Source organism: Grammomys surdaster, unplaced genomic scaffold (genome assembly GCF_004785775.1).
Source record: "Grammomys surdaster isolate TR1022 unplaced genomic scaffold, NIH_TR_1.0 271, whole genome shotgun sequence".
Taxonomy (NCBI): Eukaryota; Metazoa; Chordata; class Mammalia; order Rodentia; family Muridae; genus Grammomys; species Grammomys surdaster.
In genome coordinates, this window is record NW_021604712.1 from 3,795,565 (window position 1) to 3,803,736 (window position 8,172).

Genomic DNA, 8,172 nt, shown 5'->3' on the forward strand with positions numbered 1-8,172 from the left:
GAGAGAGAGAGAGAGAGAGAGAGAGAGAGAGAGAGAGAGAGAGAGAGAGAGAGAGAGAGTTTTCCATTAAAATAAAGCATCTAATGCTTTCTATGTTAATCAGGCACCTTCCTTTTCTGCCTGTATCATGCAAGCCTAGGAAATTCCAAAAACATCATCTGACAAGAGATTATCCACTGAGCATATCATGGGCACTGGGTGGAGCTTTGTGATTACAACCCGGCTACTTAATTCTGATAGCTTCCAGTTTACACTCTGCAGATAAATATAATGAAACAAGCAACAATTGGCAGGGTCACAGGGCTTCAGAAGTTCTCAGTTCATGCCTCCATGCAAGAAGTCCGAATACCTATTTAAACCAAGTAAATGTCACTGACCACAAGTCATGCTCAATTCAATATGTGCCAACTTCTGACTCCTTTGAACACACAGGCAACCTCACATTCTCCCCACTAATTTTCAAGTGACACTGAGAGTCAGCAGCAGGGCTCACTTGTGTGTGTGTGTGCGCAAGCGTGTGTGTGTGTGTGTTAGGAAAGTCACTTGACTATTATTCTTTATATCCACTGAAGAAAATGACCCTCACTTGTCCAGGTTCCATGTGCTGTAGCCTTGAGTGTCAAGGGGAAATATGGCCTCAGATTCTTGAATGCCTTAGATTTTTCAGTTTCCTCTCCCTCCCCTTTTAAGGTTTTTGATCTATTCCTTTTTTTTTTCTTTGGTAGCAAACAGGTCTAGATACAAATTAGGATCCTTAGAGAATTTGGAAATAGTGCTTTCTATTTATAATATTGGGATTTTCAATGTGTAATTTAAAAAAAATAAAATAGTAGTTTCTGGCAAAAATGTTTCCATGTAAAGTGGCCGACCTGTTTGAGTCATTGAGGAACAATGAGAGCTCTGGAGAAGATTTACTTGTGATCTTTCTTCAACCAAGAGGAACCGCAGGAAACGTCACTGAACAGCTCTGCTGTGATCGCCTCCAGGGACAGTATGAACTCACTTTAAAGAATTATTCTATGAGAAAATATTTTGTTCCAGAAAGTTTAGGTCACTCTAACTGTCTGTGCCCCACTTTCATCCAGCAAATGTTTTATAAAGGATGAACAAGAAATTGCATTTTGATCCAGTGAGATGCCTTAACAAATAAAAGTGCTTGTCACCATGGCTGTACACCAGAATTGCTTACATCACCGGGCCACCTATAAAGCAAAGAGAGAACCAGCTTCCATGCACACACACAAGTACACACATGTGCATATGTGCACACACATGTATACATTTGTACACACATAGACCCATACTGAATTAATAAATAATTTTTGAAGAAAAACACAGATTTTCTTTTAGGAAAGCTAATAATACAACTAAATAGGGAAATAGCTACTAAACCATGTATGTGATTACTCCGTGTGTGTGTGTGTGTGTGTGTGTGTGTACAGGTATGCACAAATTTATTGCAAAGAAAATATGTTAGAATACTTGAAATGGGGTTGTGGATATAGTTCAATCAGTAAAGCCATTTCTTTGTAACTGTGAGGATGTGAGTTTGATTCACAGCACTTACAGAAAAACCAGGTCCGGGAATCTACTCCTGTAACTCCTGGACTTTGGAGGTAGAAATAGGATTTCTGGAGCTTTTTGACCAACCAGTCTAGCAGAGTTGGTGCACTCCAAACTCAAGGGGGTAGTTACTGAAGAAGATAACCCTTGTCAACCTCTGCCCACCCCCCTGCCCACACAGCTTCATTTAAAGTTCCAATGTATTCTATATTTGAATTAGAGTATTAGAAGAAAATAAAAGAGCCTCCACTACCATGAGCATCTCATTGCAAAGGACCAGGGAATGTCCAGCAGCCTAGGCAGCTGCACTCTGAGATGGGATGCACCCTTGTGAAGAGGAGGAATAAGTCAATAGTCCCTACCAACCATTCTGCCAACTCTCCACTGACTTGACTTTCTTAACTTTGCTCCATTCCCCCTTCTGCTACCTCATGGTCCTTGCTGCTTCTTGGCTGGCTTAGGGCTCTTCAGAAATTTTTCTATGGCTCTTTTTCCATCCCTGTTGTCTCCATACCTTTATCTTCTATTACTCCGAAGGACTAGCATTTCTGTGTTTGTCTGTCTCATTTCCAAAAAGAGAACTGAGTTGTTTATGTCCTACCCTCCCCCTCCCTGGAGAGACAGCCCCACCCTTTGCTAACTTCATTTCAACTGCTACTGACTGGCTGTTGTCTACATTTCTGCTATTTATGCTCAGTTTCTCCAAGCATTTTGGGTTTTGTAATCTGTGGGTTAGGAGTGAGGGTGGGGGACGGGAGGAGGTGGTGTTGGGTAGGATAAAAAGAAGTGGGTTATACATCAGTTTTTCCTAGGGAAAAAAAACTGGCCATATTGACTGTAATTGTCTATCACATACCAAAAAAAAAATCTTAGAAAGAGAAATTTTGGTTCATTTTTAGATCTTTAAAAAGAAAAAAGAAAAAGAACACTTTTTTCCCCCCCTTTGGCTTGCCTACAAAACTTGTCACTGAAAACTACTACGGAAGTTTATTTAGAATTAGAGTGCACTGATTTTGGTCACTCTCTATTGGAGAGGTTTATTGGGTGTGTTTTCTCTGCTGTTGCTGCTTCAAGATAAACTTTACACACATTGTCTGCTGTCCCCCTTCACTTTCTCAGGCACACGTATCTCTTTGGAATGCTGCGGAGTCATAGATAGCTTTACTTGTTCAAGGTTACACACTGGCAAGAGGACCAGCGAGTTATTTTTAGTCATGCATTTGCATCCTGTTTCCACCGATCGTGACCTCTCAGTTTGAACGTCTAATACATATTGCCATTTCCTGTATCTTAACCTCAAATAACAAACAGTACGGACTACAAGTCAATCAACAGTTCCTGGACAGCAGGTGAAGTAGCCCCAGGTTTGCAGAAATTCATTTATTCCTTCAACAACACTGGGAAGCAGATACCAAGAGTCTAATGTTATATATAAAGAAACAGACACAGAAGATGAAGTGGGGTACAGCTATACTACCCAGAATGTACGTGATCCTCTCAGATCTTGGAATAGAAGCAGAGTCTGGCCTGGTTAATACTTGAATGAGAGGTGATTAAATAGTTTGCGTGAGACACAATCCAGAAGTGGCAATTGTCCCTGATTCTTGGACTCTTCCTCAAGTTCTTCACTAGTTAATTGAAAACAACTCTGAGAGGTAATAATTCCTGCCCATCACTGCCTTCATGGAGAGCCTGAGACACTGTGTATGTAAAGGCCACCTACAGCTGACAGTAAATTAAGCATTCCCGTTCTCCCTGTCCTTCCTCATGGCCCCCCTTTCACTGCAGTGTTTTTAATTGTGATTAAAAAAGAAAATAGACAGCCTTCTTCCTCCAGAGGCTGAGAAATGATGACTTTATAGAATTGCTATTGGTTACCTACAATTTAGAGTTAATAAATAGCTCAAAGACAGTGAATAGAGCTACACAGCGGATTAATATTTAGGCAAGTTTTCCCACTTGATGAATTGCTGTCAACTCGGATACTTTTCTTCTGGCCCCAGCAGGTCTTTGGTATAGTTCTGAGTTGCTCATTTGATGAATTATGTACAGTTGAAGACAGCAGGCAACTGGAATTAAGCTACTGTGCATTGAGTAGTCATGCTTGCACCAGTGCTTTCTGAAGGGATGAGGTGTTCTACTCTCTACTGTTCACCCTCAGTGCTGAATGGACACAGATGGACACCTCTCTAGTGTTGATGGAAAACAGGAACAGACATGTTGACAGAGTTGTGAGACACAGATGTAGAAAGGCAAACTATCTCCACAGCCCTGGTTCAAACCTGCCTCCAGTAGGATGGGGTAGGAGTGATAGACTCTTGCTTTCAGCCTATCATCCAGCAAGGGCCAAAAGAGCACCATATCACTTTAAAAGCATTGCCATTTCCAATCACGAATTGTATGAAATTTGGGTTTAGTACTGTACACCTTTAATCACAGCATTTGGGAAGCAGAGACTGTCCATCTCTGTGAGTTTGAAGCCAGCCTGGTCTACATAGAGAGTTCTAGGACAGCTAGAGCTACATAGAAAGACCCTGTCTCAAAATAATAAATAAGTAAATAGACAGACAGATAGACAGATAGATAAAATGTTTGTTGCATTTCTATTTTTTTGAAATTCTGTAACTATTTTGTAAATGGTAAAATTATAGTGACATGCATCCCTTCCATGTGTAGGTAGTAAACCCACCAGCTTTTGTGTCTATATTTTTATTTTCTAGCGTTCATTTTTAAAGCGATTTTCATTAGCCAGAAGGCACATGTATGGGTTTACAGGACCATTCCAAATAGCTTATGACCCAGTACTCAAACAGGAGTTCATAGGAAGCCTTGATCCTCTAGGCTAGAAAGTTGTCCACCCTGGACAAAACGAGTCTAAGGGATTTTTCCCCCTAGGCAAATTACTCTAGTTACTACCTGTTGGATATCCAGGGGACATATCCCAAGGACAAAATATTTTAAGGGCCAGACAGAGAAGAATGCTAAGAAAAGCTATCTTCTTAATATGACATGTCAATAGCAACCAGGAACACGGCAGTTGTGACTACCCACCGGAGACAAACACATGGCAGAAGGACAGATGAACAGACAGAAACTCAGTCACAAGCACAGACACATAGAGATATGAAAATCATAGGGGAGGGGGGTAGATGAGAAGCAGTGGGTAGGCAGAAGTGGGATGTGAAGGAGGGGAGGAAGTACGACTGTACATGTAAATGTATGGCATTATTTTTTTTCCCCTCTATCACTCAAATAGGTTGGATTTTGGAGAGCAATCATACCAAGTCCCAGGTGAGCAGAGTCTGGTTGAATACAGAGTGGGTAGAGTGGCAGTGACCAGCCTAGGCGCCAGGTGTGTAGGGTGACCTGCTTATGGGCAGCTGGGTGTGACCAGACCTAGTCCAGTGCGGGCCAGGTGGAGTGATTAGGTGGGGTCCGGGGTAAGCAGAGGTGGGCGATCAGTGTGGGCGATAACGCCTGCTGTCCTCGCCCGCAGGGCTGCTCTCAGACAATGGCCCCCCATCCTTATCGCTGCTCACAGGCCTCCCCAGAGCACAGCGGGCGGCGGCTCTCCCTCCGTCCGGACTGCCGCCCCGCCGCCCGCCGCTTCCTCCCGGCGACCTCACGGCCTGGGGCGCGGCGCGGCCGGCCGGAAACGCTTGGTGGGACTGCGCGTCGGCGACACGCGCGGCCAGGCGGGGAAACAAAGGCGGGATGTGTGCGGCCGAGAGTCCGGAAAGCGGGCGCCGGCAGCGCAACCCCCGCTCCCCGCCCATTGTTCGCTGCGCGCGGCCACACGCGCCCAGGGCGAGCGTATCCTGCCCGGACCTTCCCTGAGATGCCCGCCTGCGCTGGTTGCGCCTGGCAGGTGACATTCTGAGCGACTTTGTGATTTTAGAGCTGTATTTGTCAGAGAGCTCCACATGGATGACTTCCTCCGACCACCAAGCTGAGAACCGAGTGATGTTTTCACTCCCGTTTTTCACATGAGAAGAGAAAAAGTGAAAAAGCAACGAACTCCAGTAGAACAGGCTAGGTCTACAACTAATTCCAGGGCCCCTAATGAAACCAGCTTCCACATGACTCCACATCTGTATTGCCATGGATTTGACTGTAGTTTTAAGTCAAACGTTGAAATAAAAGATGTTTCTCTAGCCTGGTCTTTCAAGGCCGGTTATCTAGAAAGTCCAGTAGGAACCCAGAATTTCCGAGTTGGGATTTACTAATGACTTCCTGACATTTTCAAGATTGTCCTTTCCCCTATTGTTTTGATTTCTGGCTAGCCCATTGAAGGAGAATGTGTCACTAATATGAAAACGAAGTGTTGTCTGTGGCAAGTGTTCAAGTGTACGGCATAAGCAGATTGAGGACCAAGACTTTTGGAGCCAATAGATTAGTCAACCTTCAGTTTCCGTATTTTGAGTCATCTATGTTGGCCTCCCTAGTGCCTCTGCTAGTTAATTCACGAATGTGTGCCCTTATGTGTGCTGGGGTGGGGGGAGGGTGGCGGGGTGGGGGGTGCTGAATTCTGGAAAGTTGTCTCTCCCTTTGTTGTTAAGGCAGTCAGTGTCTCTTAACACCTGAGGTGACCCTAGCTTACTTGGTCTGATGTCAGTAAGGACTAAATTGCTCTCCTGTGGCATTGGTACAGAGACAGGACTGTTTTCATGCCTGAATTAGAGCCCTCTGGCTAATCAAGAGAGGTTCTAAGGACTGGTGATCAAAATTGTATACAATAAGCCTTGTGAAACATTAACAGAGAACATGGACAAAGAGGAGACACTAGTCCTTTTCCTCGGGGTCAGAATGCTACAGAGAGGTTCAAGTGCTTCTAAACATCCTCTAGGAGGGGCTGTGAAGTCATTTATGGGAAAAATACTTACCGAGTCTTATTGTAGAAGAATCTGAGTAGATCAGAACAAAACAGAAAATTGTCTTAGGTCTTAATTTCCTGGTTTATACACTAGTAGAGAATATCAGAAAAGAGTATTTGATGTCAATATGCAAATAGTGCAGTTAGTGGTCTGCGGGAAAGGGTGTGCATGGTAGTGTTAAGGGTACACTGCAGAAGTGTTAACTGGCCAAGTGAGTAGTTTTTACAAGAACACCCTAGGCATGGGAAAGAGTATTTCAGAATTTTCTCTGTGGAGGTTGGAACATGGTCTGTTAGGAGAGAACCAAACGACCCTACGGTGGCTACAGCTTCTTTAGGTTTGATGGAAGAAGTACTTGGCTGGCTCAGAAGCTAGCTTACCAATTCAGATCACAGAGGGCATCTAGATCAGGCTGGAGGAATGGTGATTACTAGAGACGGCAATAGACAGAAGAAGAGGATGGAAGAGGTGAGCGTGAAGGAGGTTTGTACACAGAATGTGTAGGGGGGAAAGAGATGTAACAAAAAGAGTGCCGTGAATTACTGGAGTAGCCTTTCCTTTGAGGCAGTAATAGGGACGAAAAGTTCAGGTGGGGTGATTATGTGTTATATGTTGGACACATAAGATTTGAGGTGACTTTGAGTTATTGAGATATCATCAGATCACTGAGGTGGGACGTGGGAAAAGAATAAACTTTTTTGGAAGACAGATGTCTCCTTCAGTGTGATAAAATAAGAGTAAACGGGGTGAGATTTAGGTAGATTCATACACTTGGTAACCGGGAGCCATAGAAATGGGTGGCCTGAGTACAGAAGACTCAGAATAATTGATTAATTGATAAGAGATAATGATCAGTAAATAAGAGGAGTTTATTATTATAATATTTAGTCTTCATTTATTGAAATGGAAGTCCAGTTGGTACAGAGAAGGGTAGGCGATCAAGGAAATATGAGCAATTTAAGATAACCAGGAGGAGGTAAACAAGAAGAGAGACGGTATCATAGAATGGAGAGGTCCAGTGGAGGCCAAGGCTGGATGGCAAAAGATGGTTAAGGAAAATATGACTGATGTGTGCTTCGACAAGGATGTGGCCAAGATCAAGACTGAGTCAAATAGAGGTGTAGAAGGTATTGGACAGGAACTGGTTAGGAAGTGAAGCCCCTGAGGGTTTGAATCTTCATCTTTACACAGATTGAAGGAACCTAAGGTAACATTAGAGCTGAGATTGAAAAGAATAGACTTCTGGCTGGGGCCTCTGATTTTCATGATGAACAGGAAAGTCAGATAGAGATGGGGAGGAAGAAGAGGTATCAGCACATGTGTCAGCAGCAGAGGCAGACAGGCGTTGAGGAACCACCACGAGTAGGCAGAAGAGTCCAGGCAGGATGAAAGAGAAACTGGAAACCTCTTCACCGCTCTGCCTGCTTCTGGTGTCCACCAGTAACCCTTGCTAATATAAGCAATTAGACCCAAAAGCACTTTCATCTCTGAAGCATTTCTGGAAAAAGCATCTTTCCCACGTTGTATATTTTGAAAAGTGACGGAAGTCACTGAATAGGTTAACTCTCAAGAGAACTGTATGGAGTCTGTGAACTCCAGAGGAAAAAGCACTTTGTACATAACATGGCCATTGGCTATTATGGCTATTATTAAACTAAGATTTATAAGCACACTACTGTTTCTCAGAATGTATCATCTTGTCCTTCCCTCCCCCCGTCCATGTGCTCATGACTGG